We start from the raw sequence: 23,250 nt of genomic DNA on the forward strand, positions 1-23,250 counted from the left end.
AAAGGCCTCTGAGTTATAAAAGTTAGATTTATACTCAGAGTACTGTATGTTATTGTGAAAGCTGGATGTGTAAGTAGCATGTGGAGATGAAACAGATTGCCTCAAGTGCTATACAAGAGCATCATAAAGTGGCCAAATAACCCAAACTGCAACAGCATGAAGGTTGACTGAGAGGAGCAAATTTAAGCCCGAGCGACAGACCAATTCACTGGGATAGCTGGCAAAATTACTGCCCCCTTTATCGAGCCCTCACTGGAAGGCAGCTCCTGACCTGCCTCAACATAAAGCCCAGCAACTTTGTTTTGCTTCAGAACAACATTTGAGAAACCATGATGCTGGAGGAGATGCTCCCTTTGCCACTCAGCCAGTCACATAGTGTGAGTGGAGGGGAGGAACGAGGGGAGCGACCTCCCTAGGCACCCCAAAATCATTTATGCCAGCACTTTCAGAAAGCTGCAGGAACCCACAGAAGAAAATGACTAACGCTTTCTCTGACACAATGACAACAATGGCAAACTACTCAAGAGCTGTCCTTGCTCTGTCATCCAAGACAGAAAGAAAACAAGGAAAAGCAGAAAAATAGATGGCTGCTGCAAGGGTGCTCCCATCCAGGGCAAGTACTTCATAGCTTTGCTGTTCCCTCTTTACACTGAAAGCATTAAAATCAATTGCCTTCCAAAAGGGCATCCAGTAGCTGAAGGGAAATTTCTCCACTTTCCCTCACCACTCTGCTCACTGTCCTGAAGTCTAGGAAATCACTCACAGAACTTGAAAGTTAAGAAGAAAGCTCTAAATCCTGGGGCCCAACACACCTAGCTGAGAGCAGGGATGCCTTGGCTTCTTTTCTCCATTCCTATGAAAATTTATTTTGCTTCCTCTGACCTTTTTTCAAAGTTATCTTTTGAGGCATCTAACTCTCCCGATACGCTATGTTCCAATAGCAACCCTGGGTGTTTAACATGATACACTGAATTTCTACCCTGCATTGGCTTTTTTGTACATTAACACAGCTATCCTAAAGAACACATGTTAAAAATGAACAGTAAACATCTGCAACTGAATGTGCTCATATGAGGTAATTAAGACTAATACAGCAGGAATCACCTTCTCTAAATCCAAGGGCAAATGTTCCCTCCCTGAATACACACTATTTCAAAATAACGCAATTCCCCTAGGGGCTGGCGCTCCTTTGGCTGTTCTGTGAGCAAAGGGGCATATGACCATGTCCGGCCATTCTTAGGCAAGCCAGTTGAAAACCAGTTTCCATCCTGCAGGAAGCCACTTGATATTCTACTTGTTCCAGCTAGGATCTAGATTAGGATGCGGGCATACACTAGTCCTCTGAAAATAATCTGATCTAGGAACAATCCAGTATTTTGCTCCATTTGCTGCTCATTTTTCAAAACAGTGTTTCAATTTACTTTTAATTTCTTTTATATAATGTCAATGGATACACCTCATAAACACTGTATCCTCCCTTATGAACAAATGGACATGGCCTTCATTAAGTCAAGATTTTCTTACTGTAAAACAATTCCAGAGGAAGATTAAGGTGAGGGGTTGTCTATAAGAAACAAGAAATCCACTTGTATATGCAAGGACATGAGATAATTAAATTGTGAAACTGAGCTTATCAGAACAAGGTCAGCAGTTCAAAATATTTTGATTTAGATTTTTTTTAATAAATAGAAAACTGTTCATGAAAAATTTGTACTGTATGGAAATCACATTGTACATGAAAATAAGATACAAACATTGACCATCTCTTATCATTCTATCAAAGTAGATACTACTTATATAAACATGATATATTGTAATTGCATTATCTATGTTTTTATTTATAAGTTACAGAAAACGACATAAACGTAGGTGAGCACTTTTGAAAAGCACCACCAGTGGAAAATGCTAATCATTAATTTATGCCTTATTCATTCAGTAGTGATCTGCAGAGTAGCAAACCATTTTTTTCAGAGAAAAAGTGTATGATGTTATTAGTACAACATAATATTTTTTAAAATTTCAGTACGGAACAGGGTTCTGTTCAGAAACAGATCCACTTGAATATTTTCAGAATAACTGATGTAACACTAAAGATAACAGAGGTTCTGATAAACTTATTTATTTTAGAATTTTAGGCAGAATAAAGTTAATGGAAGTGGGACTTAAAGCAGTTACTTTAGGCTGCACTTCAAAGTTTTTAGAATTGTTATGGATCTGATCCACACATCTGAGTCAAGCAAGCTAATACTAAAATGGACTTCATAAAATAACACATACTCAAATTATTTGAACAAAGGCTTGAAAGTCCCGATCTAATTAAAAAAAAATGTAGATAAACAATTAGAAAATGCACGAAAAATGTAGTTTTCACACTGCAATCTAATTTGTTGTTTTTTAATAGTACATAGACATACATAAAAACATCTCTATTCCTGTTTTGATGTCCAATGAGATTTGTTTGATATCCTAAGAACTCACTATTATCTTCTAATTCTTAACTACGCTATTAATGACTTGAAACTTTAATCTAGAAGCTGTGAAGTTTTAGCATGTTGTAATAAGGAAGTCTTTATGTTCTTTCCTTTATGTCCTTTCACTTAGCAATATACAGCATGTCACTACTCACCTCCATGATGGACCCCATTTATGAAAAATGAATCACAGTACAACTGTTGACAAATGTGTTATTTATAACAGGAATTTAATCACTGGAACAATCCTGTGAAACTTTATAGCAAAGAATGCACTGGGTAGGCCATAAAACTTTCAGCAGATTTTTTAAAATCATTAAGGTATGTAATGGCAAAGATACCACTGCTGGTTTGTCACTAATGAAATCCCAACCAGCTTAGTGCTACGTTATTGCTTTCTACTACTCAATAAAGGAAAAAAATCACACTCACTGACTCAAGAATCTCAGTTCCAGACAGACAAGAAAGAGGTTTTCAAAATTATGCAGCACTTGGAAGAGAAAATCTTTTTTAGCTTATCCTCGGAAATGGTTTGAAATCTGAAAGCATTTGAAAGATTTTTGTAAATTTGTACACAAAAGTAATGACACCAAATGTGATTTCAAACAGCAACTATGGAAACAGCACATTTTGAAAAAATGACAATAACCCAATTTCATCAAAATTGATAAGAAAATAACTTTATGTAATGACATAAGATATCTTCTTTACTGTGAAGATTTTTTTTTTTTAGTACTCTGACATTTCATCAAAGGACAAGTGTCACCATAAATGTAGTCTAGCCATAACCAATCCCCAGCAGAGCACAAAGATGCAGAGTTTAAAAAAATAATCTCTGAAGCAAAACCTAACCTACCTCCCATAAAAGGCTCTCTGTTGGGAGAGAGTTTGGGGATTCAAAACACACTCTGGCTTTGCTTTCCAGAAAATCAGTTCTACCTTTCTCAAATTTGAGATGAGGCATCAGAGCCAGACCTACCGTGCAAATTCAATAGCTTCATTTGAGTTTTGCTAAACACTCTAGGAAGTATAAAGAGACTCATGAAAGGACTTGTGATTTATTCGATTAGGTCTGTCTTACCCTAATTGGAAGTACAATAATACTCCTAATATTTTAGGTATTCTCCCACTGTAACAAGAAAGCTGGCTTTTAAAAGACAGTCTATTATTGAAGCAGAAATATATTGTGCACTGGGTAATTCTGAATCATATTTGATGAGGGGTGACAGTTTTGAAACATAATTGTGGATCATAGAGAAAAAATCCTCTTGCAAAGAAATGGTTCATGAGGCATTTTGTAAAGCCAGTTACTTCTTGCATCACAGGGGACAGACAGAGACAACTGGTCAGTTAGAAACGCTTTTCTGTAGGAAAATTAACCATAAAATTATAGCCTGGACTGGAAACTCTTAATAGTATTCCTTTGCTGTGCTGATTGCAAGAATTTATGACCAGATGCAAGTCCTTGCAATGTAGTTAATGTATGCAAGGTACAAAGGCACATACAAAACATCTAGAAAGTAGAATGCTGAATTACTGCTATTGAACCATAGTGAGAAAAATATAAATATAACTAGATTTCCACAGAATAAAAAAACAAAACAAAACAAACAAACCACACAACAGAAATTAACTTCCCAAATTCTAGAGAAGTAGTTGATTGAAAAAAACTAACTGTGAACTCATGGTAAGTAGCCAGCATCTGTGCACCTGGAGCTTGTTGCTGTAAGTAGTATGAATTGGCATTCAAAAATACCTTTTAAGACTCCTATAACAAAGAATTACAGCTATCCAAAGCTTAATTATAGATGCTACTTAAGGAGGGAGAACCTGAAAAATAGGAAAGTAAATTCTTTTAAGTACTGTCCAAGGTGACATACTCATGAAAGATATCAGGATAAGAATGGAGTGCCCAAAGCTGCAAATACAGCAGTAGGATCTCCTGAAAGAATTAAGAACCTAGCTGCTTTATTTTTCTTTCTCTTGGTGGTGTTTTTTTTGTTGTTGTTGTTGTTTTTAAATCTCACTTTGCAGTGTTTGGTTTCACCTGAGACAGATGCTAAATTCTGCACACTTACACTCACGAAGCCTTAACACTGTTATGAAAACAACAAAATTTTACATTCCCTTGGTAAAAAAATTGGTGGTGCAGTAAGCGCACAGCAAGTGCAGGCCATAAGAGGAGCTGCTCACTAGTGTCTAAACGTTCATTCAATTACCAAGAAATTGGTAAAATTAGCATTTAGTAGTAGTTTGTTTATTTTTTTTGTCATTTCCAATCTTTCCCAAAGACAGAAATGTTTCACACGCTATTTACCAACACATAATAGGCTAATTAACGAAGGGTGGTGCTCCTGCAGTTGCAAATTAATCATTCAAAATTCAAAACTAGGAATCCTTGTGAAATTCGGGCAAATATATTTCCTAAGCCCTTACTTGTTATGTGATTCTCTGTTAAAGTTGGGTGTGTGATTTCTGAACAAAGCTGGTAATACGGAGGTCAAGATATTTATAACTGATCTACGAAGGCTTTGCCAAAGCCAAATAAAGCAAAAGTGTAGATTGAACAAAGAAACCAACAGCAAGATGATTAAAACCAAAGAAATAGTGACTCCTGGAACTAAACATTCAGGGCTATTTGCAGTATGTGCATGCTTCTGATAACCTCTTTGGTCAATTAGATATGAAATGAAGGAAAACACTATTATAACTGAAAAATAGTTTGCTTGGAGAAAGCATGAGTGCTTGTGCCAATGTTACTTTGTGATAACGCTTTGTGAGCGTGGTGTCAAACCTGCTACATACCTCATAGATCATAAACATAAAATCACCTGAAAAGCAGGGAGAAAGGGCACCTTTAGGACTGCCAGCTGTCTGGTTGGGACATGGGGGTGGGAAGCTGAGCAACCAGACATGGTTCCTAAGGTTATGGCCAAACTGTCTTCACGGGAACCTAGGGCATCTCATTCCACTCTTGTAACTTAGAGACTGACTGCAAGGCTTTTCTGTAAACGTTTTGTTTGTTTGACCATGAAGCCTATCTGGCAACGCAAGCCAGGTAAAACACCCCCGTTGGCACTTAACTTATCCCCACAAAAACAGTGAATGCCTATAAAGCAAAATGAATGTGGGGTTATTTTAAGGAACTGTATTTAGAATCAGAGTTATCTAGGTTGGAAAAGACCTTCAGGATCATCAAGTCCAAGTATCAACCTGACCTACCAAGTCCCATCATTGAACCGTGTCCCTCAGTGCCACAAGGGGCACCAGGAATCTAAGTTCGTGAAGAACTGGAAGCTGAGGAATGAACTGAGAAAGCATTTACAGAGCAGATATAAGCCCCCTTTCCCTGCTTTAAATGTCAGACATCCTGCTGCTCTGGGTAAAGTTTCCTGTTTATTGGTTACTCCTTGCTTTCTAGAAAAACACTTAAAACCTTTGACTTGCAAACCGATAAGCGTCCATATTCACAATTTTCTGAGCTACAGAAGACAGCTCATGCTACTGACTGTTCCCAATGCTAAGGAAAATAATTTCCTTCAGAAAAGACAAAAGCTAAAGGGCAGAGAACAGCTATGACTCAGAGCTGGTGGAGAAAGAAACCAGTCTCCAAATCATCGCTCCCTGCATTTTATCTGCATTCTTCTGATTTTTATGCAACTGATTGCAATACACAAACTGACGTTAATAAAAATATAAAAAGACACTTCAGTCAGTTCTGGCCCAATTAAAGATATTTTTCAGGAGAACTTCCTCATAATGAACATATGAGCTTTTCCCTGAAATACTGCCAGGGAAAGGTTCAACTGGGATTACAACTGTCTAAAGCAGATGGGAATTTGATGGCTGACCAAGTGATTTTTTATTAATGAATTGTGCTTCTTTGTTTCCCTTCTTGTTGAGGTGTTTAGATTCCTTCAGGTCTTTGTCATTGTCCCTCCCACTTAACAGATGTTCTGCCGGTTTTTGGATGAAGCTTTATTTTGGATTGCAGTGGTTGGCAAATACTGTATTACATGAATGCGATCTTAAAACTGTTAGTCTTACAAGCAAAGAGAATGTGAAGTGCACATTGAACATTTAATGTATAACTAATGTGAAAACAACACTGAAATGCTGTAGAAACAAAGAATTCAAAAACATTTTGGAGAGGATGCAATATTTTGGTTCCAAAAGATATGAGCAAGTGACGCTAATAAAGCTATTTATAATAAACTACAGAATAAAAATATTGAATGTAGCTAGGCAAGGAAGGGATTTCTTCAGCTTTTGAAATCTCCTTTGCACCCAGCTGAGGTAACCCTGGAAAACTAACACACGGGCTCAGAACTGTCGTTGTTTCTAGTTCACAGAAATACTAGGTGACAAACATGACTGAATGTACAGAAAGACACCCAAAACCAGGACAGCAAGCTAAACGTCCCACAGCACTGCAGAGTTAGCTGAAAGCAGGAGTTGCCAGGTCTGTCACCTGATGAGAGGAGAGGTGACTGGTCTGCTCAGAGTCACTTTTGTAGGGGAAATCACTATTTGTATTAGATTGAGAGAAGACTTATTTATTCATTTTTAAAAGTCTACCTTATAACCTCAGACTTTCAAAAACAATCTGTCAAAACATGTCTTTTGGAAGATGTACATCAGGCGATAGCTAAGTGGAAATAACGCATGGGCATTTGTGAGACTAACTATACACTTTCAGATGGCTCATTATTTCATTTAATAAACAGAAGAATGATGCATACTAATTGGAGACAAATTTTTATCTTTCCGTTGTAACGCACAGCTTTGTACATTACTTATCAGCTCTGTCACTTTATGTTTCTATATAAATCCACAAGGTAACTTTGGTTCCAAAATACATAGAGTCTTAAAATCCTCAGTCATTACCACCTATTCATCAACTGCTTGCATCTCCATTGTTAAAGATGGCTGATTATGAGAAACAGCACAAAGTAATGAACAAACCTTAATAGCAAGAACAGATTCTGAAAACATTACAATTCCAGCAGGAATTAATGCAGGAAAGCTTCCAACCCAAAAGGTTGGCACTTGTTTCAAGCAACCTAGAAGAAACACATCCCAAGCTTTGCAGTTTTAAGGCACAGAAGAGCATTCAAATGCTAAAATAAAATATGTCAGGGAAATCAGAAGGAATTTTTAAAAAGGCAGTTAAACAGCATAGACTTTACAATGCAGAGTTTATGAAAGTATTAGGAATATCTCAATTTCATTAAATGACATTTATTTTTAACCTTATTAAGAACATATGGCAACAGCCTCCTAACTCAGTTGTCATATATATGAACTCCAAACATGTGAAGTGTTTGATAAATACAATCCAGAGAGAAAAAAAAAATGAAACCAAACCAATCAAACAAAAAAAGACTACCCATACTGCCTATGTATTTCCTTAGGCTGTATAAATGCAATTTCAAGCCTCTGTCAAGAACTCAATAGTGGCTTTTTCCAGGATATCCATTTAAGCATAGACAAGTCTCTTAGACTTTTTTGTGTTCTAGTTATTTCAAAATATTTCAAAAAATAAATAAATAAATTTCAAAAAAGATGGGAGAATATTAAGTAGCTAATTTATATACAGTGGTTTAGAAATAAATATAATTGTCACAAGTTATCTCAGAAGAAAGTACTTTCACAAAACATTACAGGCATAGTTTTAAATAAATGGTGTTGCAATTTTTTTTTTGAATTATTATTACTTTTGATTGCGTTTATTCTCTATGTCACAACTTGTAGTTTTATGATACTATGAGAACAACATAATTTACATTTTCCCAATCACCAAATATATTTTGAAAACTGCAATCTACTTCAACAAGTAATAATAACTGTATGCGTGAAGGTCTAAATCAATGGCAAAAGTATTTTATTACCAGATTGTCACCACAGTATTTTCACGTGGGCCTGGTTTTGTTTAGTCACAGAAAGGGGAACTGGGAATCCCTTTGCATTGATTCACCCTGCACAGAAATCTGTTCAATGAAACGGTGCTAGTAGCATGGTGTTTAAAGAGATCTGTGCTCAGAGTGGGATGGCAGGGTATTACTTGGCTCAGTCAGATTATGCGTGTAAAAAGTACTAAGTAGAGAGATAACGTTATGAAAGGATGCCGAGAGGGGTGCAATAAAGAACACTTCTCCAGCTCACCTGACCCTACAGTCTGCTAAATTAACTGTACCATTTGGGTGAACAACCCTTGTTTTTGTTCAGGACCATAATACCTACAAGATTAACTCCTTTCATAGCACAGCACTAAAGCATTTGAACTTTCAATCACAAACAGGCAAAATAAAAATAATCAGGAAAAAGCAAAGGTTATTCAATTTTCAGAGCACAGATCAGACTTTAGACAAACTCACCACAGCTTCAGAGCCCACTCAATTCCTACAGGAGTCGATGACAGTTATTCCAGAGACACTAATGAAATTAGTTATTTTTTTAAACCATTATCATTGCTCGTTCCCCCTCCAAGTTTCCATAAAGCAAAATACAAACTCAAAGGCACTGGTAGTTGTGCACAGTTCTGTAGTGTTTATTCCAAATGTCTATGTGTTGATAGGAAAAGTCGTGGCAGTGTCTATTTTGTGTCAGTTATTAACATCTACTATTTCACAGTAGCTTTCAGAAAGGAGAGGTTTTTTTTTTTTTTTTTGTTTGTTTTTTTTTTTTTTTTTTTTTACAAGAAACTGCCCCTGCAAACCGGGAACATAGAACTGTTCAAAGTCAGAACGAATAATGGCATAGTAAGCTGTTTGGGTTCAAATAAAATCTAGATCAACACATTAATACAAGCCGTAATGTTGAGTAACACTTATTTGTATTGATTTCCAATTTTTGCTCATAGCACATACTGCCACTGCTTGATACAGACCCTTTAAAAAGGAACTGGGACCACAGACCCAAGGACTCAAAATACCACCCAAGAATCTCATAAAAAGTGCTTTAAAAAAGCGAAAGACAGACAGACAAACTGAAGTATCTTGTGTATTTGAAGCAAAGCCACCTACATGATATATATTCGCCGATGCTGTACAGATCAACCAATTCATTTCATTTATAAAATACAGTAAAGCAACGGTTTGTCCCTTAAAGGGACATTCTCTCAAAACGCTATTTGTGAATTCATTTTCTTTCTTGTCATGCACTTCGCTGAAATAATTGGATACAATGCAGTCTGCCTCCATTTCAGAAGCTGTCCGTGTCCAGGGGTTTTGCCGTAGTGGAACAGCTTTCTTTCACTGACCCCCAGGAATGTAAAGCTCAGCTCCTACAGCCAGCAGCCACCCAGCGTAAGCTGGAGAAATGAGATCCTGCACAAGTACTGGGAATTAACTAAGTTCTGGAGGCTTTGTTCAAAAAAACTTCTGGGAGACTGAACCGTACAACTTGGCCTACTGTCAGGAAATAATTAAAGGTATACACATAGTTGGATCTTAAATTAATATATACATTTGCCATAATGTGACAGGCTTCACTTTAAAACAAGAAACTGCATCCACTAACGGAAGACTCGCACACCTCTATAAGTTTTTACTCACTCAAGTGTTAGTGGCTTATTCCAACTGAATGCTCTTCACTGCAGTGTTACTATTTTATCTGCTAATGATTAATGTTATTATATGAATAACTACATTTCTATGGCTAGCAAATCTTCTACCCAATAATCACTTCCAGTTACCAGGAATTTGTGTTCTGTTGTCTACTAATTCAGAGCTCTGCCAATCAGAGAAGAGCAGAACAAGTGGTTTAGTTCAACCTAAACAGAAGTGGTTTGCTAAATTAGCATCTCTCCCTAAATCTACAGTATTTCCCATGCACGTATCAATTAAGTACACAGATACCAAGTATTTAAAAAGTTATAATAAATCCAGTTAACTTAATTACTTCCATCTTATCCCACTTCTTGAAAAGTTGTTATTCAAAGTATTATAAGATTTCTTGACATGATCTTATTATTTTTATTTGGGATATCAAGGTAATATCTGACATCTGAAATAATAGGGGACAAATACTACAATAATTACGTTCAACTCCTAACCAATCTTTTCATTAGCAAACAAGGAAGAACCTAAACTCCTACACTGATTTTATAATTAAGTGTTCGGTATAAATTGACTACTGGTTTAGCACTTCTCTTTTGATTTTCCCAACTCCTAGTCATGGCATTTACTCAGGAGGTGATCAAATATTTTTTCCCTTGTTACACTGAAACAGTAGAACACAAGAAATGGGCAACAGCTTATTTACATACAAAAAACTGGAGGGTGGTCCACTGAAAAGTTTGTTACCTCTCCCAGTGCTTTCAGCAAACCTTGAGAAAAGTCTGAAACTATATAGCACTTTAAGAGGAAAGCATAAGGAACAAAAACAAACAAACAAAAAAACACGTTTGGAGTTCAACTTCCAGTATTTGGGTTTGCAAATAACATAACCTAGAGACAAAGTACAGCTCCAGATCACAAGTGTTCAAAGGCTGGGGCTTATTTTATGCTTCTGAGATGAGAAACCAATCTCAAATTCAAATCTGGAAAAAAAGTGAACACTATCAGAATTTCTAATTTCCTGAGAATTTAATTTCCTACGATAATTTTACAGCTTTAGAGATGTACTCCAAATTCCAATTACACGTTAAAAAAAATAATATTTTTTATGAAAAACATTACTCAAGCTGAATGAAAATTTTAGGAAGTAGGGCCTCAGTGAACATGGAGGCCTAATGAAACGTAATCTCTGCTTATGATCTGCGGTGCAGGATATAGCAGGGAGTCTCCATCTGTGTTTTTAGGCAAATGCCACAAAGTACGTACGAAAAATAAGTACGAGTGCCTACAGTTTCTAAGAGGTTTATGAGGCACCAAAACAGTTCTCTCCCCCTGCCCCAGAGGTAATCTGTGGCATTAAGGTTTCTTCAGGGATAATTAAAGCTTATCCAGAGAGTACTGAAAATTCATAAATACTGATTCAGACATTCAGGACAAGGGATAAACTTAATAGTTCCTTAAGCATAACTTAGCAGAGTTGTCATTGGGAATTAAGACACTGGGATAGAAAAGTATTATTGAAGTATGAAAACAACTTTTATGGAACGGCTATCAATAAGTTACACACGCTTTGACACAGGATAGCGATATATTTCTATTTCAACTGCAAAACAAAGAACAAAGATATTCTGGCATTAGCACAAATATCAACTTGTTACTACTTTTTTTTCCCCCCTCAGCCCCACAGCTACATTTACCATCATATGATCTGACTTCATTTTATCTGATCTTCATCTGATTCAGATTTCATTTTGAAAAATGACTTTCTTTTTCCAAAGTTACAACGGGCCAAAGAAGGTAAATACTACCTCTGCAAAGCCTCACCAGGTTACTCAACTCAGACCAGACACAATACAGTAAGGATTCTCAAATTTAAGTTATCTATATTATAAAGTGGGGGTATTTCTACAACTCTCAAGTCTGTTGAAAGAGATGCATCCCACTAATGCTAAAACTTATGGAATTCAGTGTTTCCATAGCAAGTCTTTATTTCAGGCCAGAGAAACATGTGCCAGAACCTGACACACTCCAGAGGCTCAAGCTTTCCGTGTAACTGCGATAAACAGTTATCTATTACACATAGGGGAAAGGAATCCACCACACACACAAATATTTTGGTGATCTAACAACAAGAAATCAGTTACTTGCACTTGGAATTTTTCCCCACTCTGATGCCTTGACACATTGCGCCCGTGAAATCAGATAATTAAGTAACTCAGTGGGAACCATTTCAACAAATCCGCCCATAAAATATTGAAAGCTGAATTAAAATTCGGGTACAGCATTTGGAAATAAAATATTTTTGGAAGGTTAAACATACATTCAAGAATAAAATTGTAAGACAGTGATATTCTTATGATTTCAAATTCACACTTGTAACTGGCCTTGCTTTCAAATGGTTTGAAAACCATTTACGTCTTTTGCCTTCTGAACCGGTAATTATGACGCATTTCAAAGGGGCAGGTAAAGCAATTTGGATTTAAAAAGTTGCTGGAACGACAGCTTATGACTAAATGCCACATTTATAAAATTTGCTGTTAGGAACAGACAAGATATAAATAGAGTATCAAACAGAATGTAGTGCTTTGTGTCTTTTATAAAAGACCTTCAAAACGTTCAGAAGACCTGTAAAAGACAATAAGAGTTCCAAGTAATTTGTAAGAGACCTATTTCTTTTTTGTCGAAATTCCTTTCAGTCACCTCTTGGATTACAACACACTACGTCTCTTTTCTAGAGGAAACATTTATCAGTCTTATCTGGACAGAGAGAGTGGGGAAAAAAAGTCTTACCCTTACCACCTTCCTAGATCTGGAAATTTGCACCTGCATTAGTGGAAAATTCCAATTGATCGTGACAGGACTTTTCTTCCTGAAGTACAAATTATTTTACAGCAACGTGCTATGGAGCAAAATATTACAACTGTAAAACACTGTAAAGAGAAAGATCCTTATAAAACAAGTAAACAAATAAGAACCAACTTAAATTTGTGCACACATGAAAGAATAAAGCTTTTAACAGGAGATAACCTATTCTCGCAGGTTACACAATTCAGCTGTATTGACTAATCACAACAGGTTTGGAACAGGTAGTACTTAAGCAGGAAGGAGAACAGATTTTGCTAAGTACTACATTAAAGCCAAGGAGAAATTCCCCTGTACAAGACCAATTTTCCAAAGGTATCTGAACTCCTACTCCCAATAGAAAATCGGCTCCAAAACATTCATTGTGTTCATAAATACCTTTGAGGATCTGAAACTTCAGTTTCCACCTGCTATCCTACCTAGCACCTTAGTTATGGAGACTATTTCAACAGCTTCCTATCACTCAAGCTACATTGCTCCCCAACAGCTACAAGTAGCATCAACAAATTCCTAAAGGTCCTCACTGTCAACTGAATTGGCAGGAAGCTGGCAAGATCAGCTTTTAAACCTGTATCAATACAAGGTAACATTAAAACAAGAAAAAAGGAAGAAAAATAAAACAGAAGTAGGAAGCATAACTGAAGCTACTACTGCTATTTAGTTAGCTAATAAACCAGGGAGGTCTTGTAATTACATTCACATGGTTAGAACACACAGATTGCATTATTAGTCTGATTGGGATTGGTAATGATGCATTTTAGTCAGTAGATGGTGCTGCTTCTTTCTAGCCCTCTCCATCAAAATAACAGTACATGATTAGGTATGTATAGTCCTACATTTACATATGTTTGTGGAAGGACTGTTACTTGCATCTTGCTACTTGGCCAAATCAGCAACAAAAACACAAGCTGCCTTTCTAAATCAGCACAGCTAATATGAACCTGGGTTTAGAGCATATTTATTAGAGAACAGGAGAGACAGAGACATGCTCAGACTCTTAATTTCTGCCTGTGGAAATGCAGGACAAATACCAAATGGGTGCCATATTGTTTTCTGTCCCCAAACCACTTTATTTATAGAAAAAAACAATCCTTAAAATGCAAAGATAATGTTACTCCTCCGTCTACACACGAGTTTTGCAGCCCTCAAAACCTCCTACCACCAATCCTTCAATTTCATCAACTAAGCCTCTACTCGCATGCATTAGTAGTCAGTGTCATAGTCTGTATGATTTTATACATTCCAGCAAACCTGAGCATATTCAGTACACTAAATGAGTCCATGCTATTTGCTTAGCTTGATTATTGTCAAAAGACTTCCGTTGCTACTTCAAAAAAATCTTGGCATACTCTTACTTCTTTTGACACATCACTGTGCTTCTGATCTGCAGACACAACAGATCATGAGACTGATCTGATGTGAAAAATCTTGCAAGATTTACCATTAAATGTTGGGTCTGGTCTGCTGGCCTGGAGGCACACAGGAAGAAGTGTCAGGTAAAACAGACAGCCTCATCTTCTTTATGACTTTTCAATTAATCAGTGAATTTAGTCCGGATGCTCTAGTCATATAAACAGCATACAACACTTAGAAGCTTACTTCACATTTTCAGTACAAAAGGCTCGGATCTTGTCAAAGATAGAACCTAAGAGATTTATCGGTCTTTCCAATTTAAACAGGAAAAAAAATCTCGAGGCAAGCCTCTTGCTTTCTTTTGGCCCTGACAGCCATAACTGAAATCTAAAATCAGAAGTGTACCAAAAGAAAAAAAAAAAGCAATGAAAAACATTCTAAATAGTCCTAAAGCTTGAAAATCAGATTATTCTCAGTAGAATTTATAGAAAAAAAAATAGCAGAAAAACAAAAATGGAAAGAAAAAGATATTTTGCACAAGAAGAAGCATCTATAGATGTCAGGGGAAGCCTCTAGTTATTTTTCTATTCAAATGGAAAGGAACTCAAAAAGATTGTAAAAGCTAATGGTCCAGCTTTGATAGCATTTCAATGCCCTTCCCTGTAAAGTTTCTATCTGAGGCTCTTCTACAAATTCTCCTATATACCCTTGCTACCACAGCACTCCAGGAAGACAGCATAGTTACCAACACAATCGTGGTACTGCTCTGGCACCATGCAATCGGTCCCCTCAGACTTATAGGAAATGCCACTACCGACAAAGTCTGAATGCTCACGAGCAAAAGACAAGAATACTTGTGAAGAAGACAATCTATGAACTCTCCAATTATATGCTTCTTCCTGCATCAGCTAAAAAACCTGAAGTCACATTTACTAATTTTAATTTAAAGTAGGTTTAAAATATTGTGTCCCACTCCACTTTTTTTTATCTGCCTGTTCACGCTGCAGGTATGTGCACTGTCCCAGGACAGCACAGCAAGCCACAAGGCATCTAACATTGAGAACCTTCATGAATCACTTTTTAAGAATTGCTACACTAACATTCAAATGTACACCGTGATTTCAGCATCGTCTGCACAGAGCTCAGTAGGAGTATACTCACATTGAAAGCCTTTTTTCCTTTTCAGCCACGTAGCTTTTAAAAGACCTTCTAATTTTCAGCAGAACATGACAGCAGCTTGATAAAAGCCTCAAAAGAGTGGGAAATGGTTCAGAAGTTGAATCAACTAAAACAGTTCATAAGATCTGCTGACATTTGCTTATAACTACTCATAGTCTCTGCTCGAGGGAGTCTCATTTACCTTTTTGGAGAGGCTGTTGCTAGCAGTAAACAAGTCGATGCAGCAGCATATTCCTTTTGCTCTGCAATATAGTTCTTTCCTTTTGAAATTTTATCTGCAACTTCTCAGCAAGACAATAAATTTGCAACAGCGAATGAAGCCTAAAATAATGAACAGAGCTGAAGGACTGGTATTTGAGGAAATGATTGAAGTAGATATGTATATGGTGAATGAGTCTGTGGGAGCAGCCAGGCTGCGCTGCAGGTCCACCAGCACCTCTTAAGAGGCAGGGACATGGAAAGACTGTGGAGTGCATCAGTTATGGCACGTGGCAAAGTCCTCTTGGGCAAAGCTCGAGACAACTCCCCCCACGCCCCAGCCCCGTATTCACTGGCAGATACCTCAGGAAGCAGGGCACCAAGGAACATACGTATTGGTACTACTCCAGCATCACGCTCTCCAAACAAATTCTGGCTCAGAATTTTTTCAATTTTGACTCGTATGGATTTGCCCAGTCACATCTTGAACTCCTGTCAAATTTAACAGCCACCACACTCTGCGTAACAAATTTCCACAGTTTGATACCTTACAAGAAAGCATGAGAGATCTATGGAACCAAATTAAGATTTGGTTTTGATTTTTAAAATGAAAAGGGAAACAATGGTAGCAAGTTGTATTAGACTTTTTGCAAAAGAATACTGTGAACACCCTGCACAGTTTTACACCTTGACTACAGAAAATAATAGGTAATAATGATGAAATAGCAGAGTCTTGGAAACAATTTGCAATTGTAGATTTCAGAGGGCTTTGCAGAAATCATGGGCATATTGTTGGGTACCATTGCTATAATGCTGCATTAGAAAAAAATTATTTATCCACTATTTATGAGAGACTAGATCAGTTATGCATGCAGGTATTTTCCATCTTCTACTATTGTTTTGTTACATTTTTGAACATCTTCATTTTCTCATTGTCAAAACGTGTCTCTAAATAAGGTAATAATGTCGTCATTCTAAATAGGAATAAAAACCGAGACTGCAAAGGAGGTCCTGGTGGCATGTTAACATTTACAAACCCACCAGCCTCTTCTGGTTCCTTTTGAAATCCATTTCTAGACTTTCATGATTTCTGTGTGTTTAAAATGCCGTATGAAAAATGGAAGTGAAAAATGTCAACATTAAAATCCGTATGTGAAAGTCCATAAATTGGATTAAATTTCCATAAACCTTAATGAAAAGCAGAGTTCACAGAAAATACATTATTACTCTGATTTTCATTATGTAGCTCAGCAATGCAAATAATTAGGAGTCTGAGAAAAAAAAAAAACAGTTGCTGTTCTTAAATATGCATCTACTGTTACGGCTTGTTAATGGGAAGAAGGCTGTTCTAGGTCATAAAATACAAATCCCAAAGCTATAAGAATGAAAACATAGAAGTGGAGGTATTACTGACCACTTGAACAGGAGATAGCTGTCACATATTGACCAGTGAAAGAAGTCGGGCTCCTTTAATACAGTGTTGGTTGCTGTGATTATATAAACTGGAAAAACACAGTATCCAGGCATTATGTCTAAAAACAATTTATTTGCATTGTAAACTGTGTAAGTGATGCCCAACTAGTTCAAAAGTACACAGAAGGAATGGCTGTCCTGACACAGTCTCGAATACTTTAGAAGAACTACTTTGAAGGAAGTAATTAGGGCTACAGAAGTCACCACAGAAAAATCAACTGTAACATTCACATAAGAAAACACAAACACACAACACAGAAACAAAAACCCCACAACTACTAATACTATGAAAAAAGTTGTAAGACAGACAAACTATGAAGGAAGAAGGATGTTCAAAAGACCCAAGATAAATGAAAAAAAAAAAAAAAAAAAAAAACAAACCTGGGGGCTGGAATGAAAATACTTGCATTCTGCCTGAAGAGCACTTAAAAATGAGGGTAAACATTTCATTAAACAGACAAAGATGGAAATGCATAAGAAAAAACAGAATACTTAGCCTGTAAGACCTGAATGAGTCTGAGATCCTGGAAGTTTAGACCTTTCTAAATACATCATTAAAAATAAGATTAATATTACAAATACATCCATGAGTGGCTGCCAAATTCATCTGGAAATGGGGCGCATTCCTCCTATTCTGTTCTCCAGATTGGACTGCATGGGTAGCCGGCAGCTCTGCGCTGCTGGGGAGCCTCCTACTCACTGGGCTAAGGTTGATTTCGGCACTAGGACCCCAGGCTTTTCTACTCTCCTTTTTACCCAAACTTCCACCACAGGCTTAAGAAGCTTTCCAAATTGAGATTTATCCCATCAAAACATTGTTATTAAAGGTTTCAGTTTAGCAAATCCGGCATTTTCTGAAGCTAAAAGTATTTGGACTGCTCTTAATTATAATGGTTAATTTGGTTCAAGAAGTGGTATTATTTGATACTGTTGATAACAGACGTAGCTCCTACAAACATCAAATGTAATACAAGGAAGTCTTTGTACAAGATTGTCTGTTTCTCCTTTAATAAGCTAAGTATTAATGGCATTTTGCAGACGAACATAGAATTGCTGAAATTCATGCATAAAACCTACAGCAGAAAGGAACGTAAATCCAAGCATAAGCACACAGCTAGTCCCTGAATCACATTTAGAAAATTGTGAAACAGTCCAAAGGAAGTGCACAATCAGAAAGTTAGGAAAGTTAAACAGCAGAGAAAAAAAAAAAATGGAAACTGACGGACACATAACTAAAAAGAAATGTTATTTAACCATATCACAGGGGGGACACATATGAACCAGATGCACTACTAGACTATCTCAAAATGAAACAAACTAAAATACACAAAAAAAATACAAACTTTTATTTTTCTGAAAGTATGATTACCTTTTACATTTACTTGCTCAGGCACCTCAGCTAGAACCACCCAGTTATTCAAATGTTTACATGAAAAAAAAATATATTGACTGGCAGAAATAATTCATTTAACATTTCAAAATGTGTTTTGTTTTGCTCTTTTTACTTATTTAAAAAAAAAAGTTTTAAAACTTAGCCAGCAGTCAAGCCACTTTTTCTGCCAATACTAAAGATCTGCTTCTGAATTATTCAGCTCACAAGATGACTATAATTTTGTTAGAACTGATCTGATCCGCTGAAGAGCCTGCAGTGAGATTTCAGATACAGCAGACCTATCTTGCTCATCTCATGCTAGCTCTCCAAAATAATTTTTATAACAATCTACATAAGATGACCTGAATTCTTGCATCTCTCTTAAATTGGAGTTTCTAATTCAGCTAACTTTGGCACAAAAAGAATAATCAGCAGAGATGAAAACACACACAAAAATGATAAAAGAAAATATCCACAAATAGGACATAAGTAGTCATGTTAGTGCTCATTGCCATTTTGGAATCTTATGGTAAAACAAAACCACAATACTGTTTAAAAGAGATAAACATCATGTGTTTCCACAAACATATTCCACGTGCATGGAATAACTGCACACTTACTTGGGCCAGTAAACAAAGCCATAAACTAGACAGCTTTCATCCTGCCTAAGTGAAAAGATAATTTGATACTAGAAAATAATCTTTACCAAATTTCTGCAAATCAAATTCTCTACAATAAAGTTTATTTTTACATGTACTCCACGACAACATTCAGTTTACATATTTTACAGCAAATATACCTTTTATTATGCTGAATTATTCCAAATGAGTTAATACAAGCTTCGGTATTAATGTTTTCTCCCCCACCCTGCAACAATTTCATCCTCAATCTCTGTGAACTCCATTACATAAAATCTCATTCTTCTAATGGGCTGGCACTTATTTTTCATTACAACATCCCATCTAGATTTTATTCCACACAAACCGGCATTCCTGTTTAAGAAATCTTCAGGCTTAAGAGAGAAAGCCTTTCCAGTAACTGTCAGTACCTTATTCACCTCACAACACTGCACAGAACATTGTAACTGCAAATTAGAAGATTGATAAGCTTGGCAAAATTAAATAAAAAGCAAAATCAAAAATTCTTATGTCTGCTTATAATTATTAGAAAACACAAAATTACATGAGAGACACTATACATGTACTGCCTGGGAAGTCACTGTTTCTGTTCTCCAGAAAATTAATGTTCTAGTGAAAACAAATTCTAACAAAGTAGAGTGTTATAGAAAAAAAAAATCCCCAAAAGGAAGGCTTATTTTGGAGTAACCAACCACATTATTTTGAAAAATTCAAAAGACCAAATATCTGGAAGCCCAAGTTCAGAAGTTTCTAAAATTTAAATTTCCTAGGGAAGTGCAAGAGTCTTAGAAACATCAGAAAGCAACAAAAAAGTTTCAGAATAAAGAGGTCTTCCAGGAGGAGTGCAACAAAAAATAAAGTTTGTTGAAATATTCTGATGTTTGGTAACTTCATATCACACAGCTGATGCAGTACCCTGCATTATCAAGGTGGAATTAGAAGAAAACTTGATAGTCGCTATCAAGACATTTCTGCATCAGAAAACCAGGAACTCACAAGAACGTTTTTGCTTCATGGTGAAGAATAGAAAAATTTTGGTAACATTCCAATGTGTTATGGAATGTCTATGTTCCACACAGCTTTTTTGTTTTAATGGTTTTCTAAACACCCTTTCATAGAATCATTGTCATCCCCCAGCATACAGGGCAGCTGCAGAACCTGATCAGTTCAACATTTGCTTTGAAGCTCTTTCAGCTGATACCAATCTACCTCTACTTCCAATGTTGCAGAACATGGCTAGATCTACTGCAAGTTAGCAAGAGCAAAATTAGAACAAAGACATAAAATCAGAGGGGCAAGATGAGATATTAAGTCATTTTTGCACAAGACATTTACATGGGGAACAGTAATTACCTAAAAAAAAAAAAGTGCACACAAGCATGTTTGCTAACTTAAACACGGTGTTTACACTTATTTTTACCTAAGGAACTGTTTATTTAAATCCATGTTTCTTTAAAACTCAAGTTCTTTTGTTGGATAGCATCTTTGATCTCCACCTGTACAAACAATAAAGAATCTTTATACTACCTTTGCAAGCTGAGCCACTCAGTGTTCCTTTTCCTTAATGTAGGAGATGAGCCAGTATTTCACCGATATATACATCTACACTTTGCTTGTTGGATGAAATAGGTAGTTCTGTTTTCTGCTCAAATTTAATTACAAAATCATAGACCTTTTAAGATAGGCTTTGAATACATTTATATTTATCAGAAACAATAAATGTGGGGGAATATGAATGAAGGTTTTTTTTGTTTTGTTTTGTTGTTTAATGCTGAACATGATTTTGCTATTGTTCTGTAGTTGAATAGTTACCAACATTAACAATCCAAATCTTGGCACGAGCCAAGTCAATGGCAAGACTCCTGGTGGTTTCAATGAGATCAGGATCTGGTGCCCTAAAGCAACTGACCTCTTCCCCACAAGAAATATGTCATTTGTTATGTGGCATTAAAACTGAGTGATATAAGGCCTGTTCTTTGCATCGTTTTACTGCACGCAAACTATAACTTAACATCATATTATAACACAATTCATGTAGAGTAAAGTTTCCTGGGAAGAAACTGCAATACAGAGAAAATAACACTTGACAGGGATGGTAATTATTTTTACATCACAACCTACAGAATTACAGCTAGATTTGCCTTCTTAACACTAAATAAGCAATTCTATGAGAATACAAGTGACGTTGTAGCTAAAGGCACAGTCTCACTGAACATGTTCAATGGGGAAGTATTTTGTAACACATTTATGACTACCTCCATGAGGAGGCAAAAGCTAATAAAATCTTAATAGACAGCAGACAAAACACAGAGCATTTGGACTTCCCTGCGGTACCTGAGGGTGAACTGATGGGGGCTGAACAGGACAATTCCACGTGACTGAAGTATGTGGAGACAGCACTGGATGTCTCAGTGACCAGGACTAAAATTTAACAACTCCCGCTGTTTTCAGAAAAGAACTAAAGAATCTTGTAAAAATCATTTCTTTTAAGATGGGTGGGAAAGAGACTGGGGAGAAAGCTGTCTTGCCTGCCTCATCTTTTAGAAACATGTCCAGACAAACAAAAACGAGAGTGCCTTGACCAGCAAGATCTTTGCCTTTCTACAGATTAAGTATTGAACAAATATTGTTACTTTAGAAAAGCTTCTTTAGCTATAATTCACAGTTCTCTAGCTTTAAACAAACAAAAAGCTGTGTCTGCTCTGAGCTGATTTAGTTCTAAGTTTCAGGTCTTCCAGATCTGTAGCAAATATTCTCAACTTCTAATGAAAACAAACAAAAAAACCCACTCTATTTTGTAAAGTTTGGATAAATCATTTCCAAGATGGAAATAAGGTATTTAATGCCCGACTAAGTATTTCCTCTGTCAGCAACCAGGACTTTTTCCTTCCACTCCTTGCTTCGAAGCCACCCATTCTCTTTCCATATGCTACAGAATAAAAGCCTGGTCATTTTTGGATTTTTTTCAACGAGCATGGTGCCAAAAATTAGACATGTGCCAAATATTATAGGTGTCCTTTCTTCATCACATCTAGATATCACTCTAGTTATCACTAAAGAGACATAGACGATCACCTAGCACTACTTATAAGTGAACTTCTCAATCAGGTGGTAAAATCTACCCAAAGACGACCATATTCAGAACTGCTGCCTTTTAACAGGCTTGAGTGCATGGGTGAAACAATCTAAAGCCTCCAGTTAATTCTGCAGGGCTCACCAGCAAGTATTAAACAATGACCATACCTGCTTGCAGCACTGCACCAATTCCTAGACTAAATGAAAGAGCCTTTTTGATAAAGCTGTAAGGGCACCAGAATCTTTACCTCATGCCAGTTCTAGCAGAGAGTTTTCTGTCAAATACATTTGCTATCAAATGTAGCACATAACATTTTTATACAACATTAATAAGTATGCAAAGAACTTCATGTTGGAAAGAGAGGAATGGAAGAGACAAGCAAAGAAAGAAAGAAAAGAACTGTGTAGAATACTACCAGAGGTTTCCTTAGTAGCTCTGTTTGGTTTGGTTTTGTTTTTTGGTGGATGAGAATGAAATTCCTTGACTATAAAAAAAAAACAACTTTCATTGATTTTTCTGAACATGAAAAGATAAATTCTGCATGCCCCTAGCAAAGCTACTAACTTGCAACTACTCTACAGCTAATGGACTGTTTTTATAGTTTGTTATATTACCTAGCAAGACAACAAACTGCTCTCACAGGATATTTGGTAAGGAGTTACAGTATCAGAAAATGAACTGCGCTTCACAAGCTGCTGAACAAGCTTTCTACCCCTCCCAAGTAAGGACAAAGAGAATTTGGAATAACCAAATATACAAGGGATCTCACCACAACTAGTACATGCTTTTCAGAATTTTTATCTTAAATAGCTGAAATAAATGAAAAACAAATCAAATAAATACATACATGCATAGTTCTGGATGTTTGGTCAAAATGGATTTTCATCTAAGCATACTGACTGAGCTCTTCAAGAATCAGCTTCTGATAAGCTTACCTTAGCTTTCAACATGCCTTTCAGAACTCTCTAGAGAAAATATCTACCAGCTTCAAGAGCATGGAGACACCAGGATCAGTTCCACTGCAGTCAGAGTAACATGAAGAGCACTGAAATCAGGAATTTTATCATGT

General features: G+C 36.5%; 1 protein-coding gene across 4 annotated transcripts in view; it reads right to left on the reverse strand.

The window, feature by feature from the left end:
* The window catches only part of SPON1 (spondin 1), a 330,516-nt gene that overhangs the window by 196,049 nt on the left and 111,217 nt on the right, over positions 1-23,250 (reverse strand). The gene's annotated exons all lie outside the window — the stretch shown is intronic.

The sequence above is a fragment of the Anser brachyrhynchus genome (assembly GCF_964034855.1).
Source record: "Anser brachyrhynchus genome assembly, chromosome: 5".
Classification (NCBI taxonomy): domain Eukaryota; kingdom Metazoa; phylum Chordata; class Aves; order Anseriformes; family Anatidae; genus Anser; species Anser brachyrhynchus.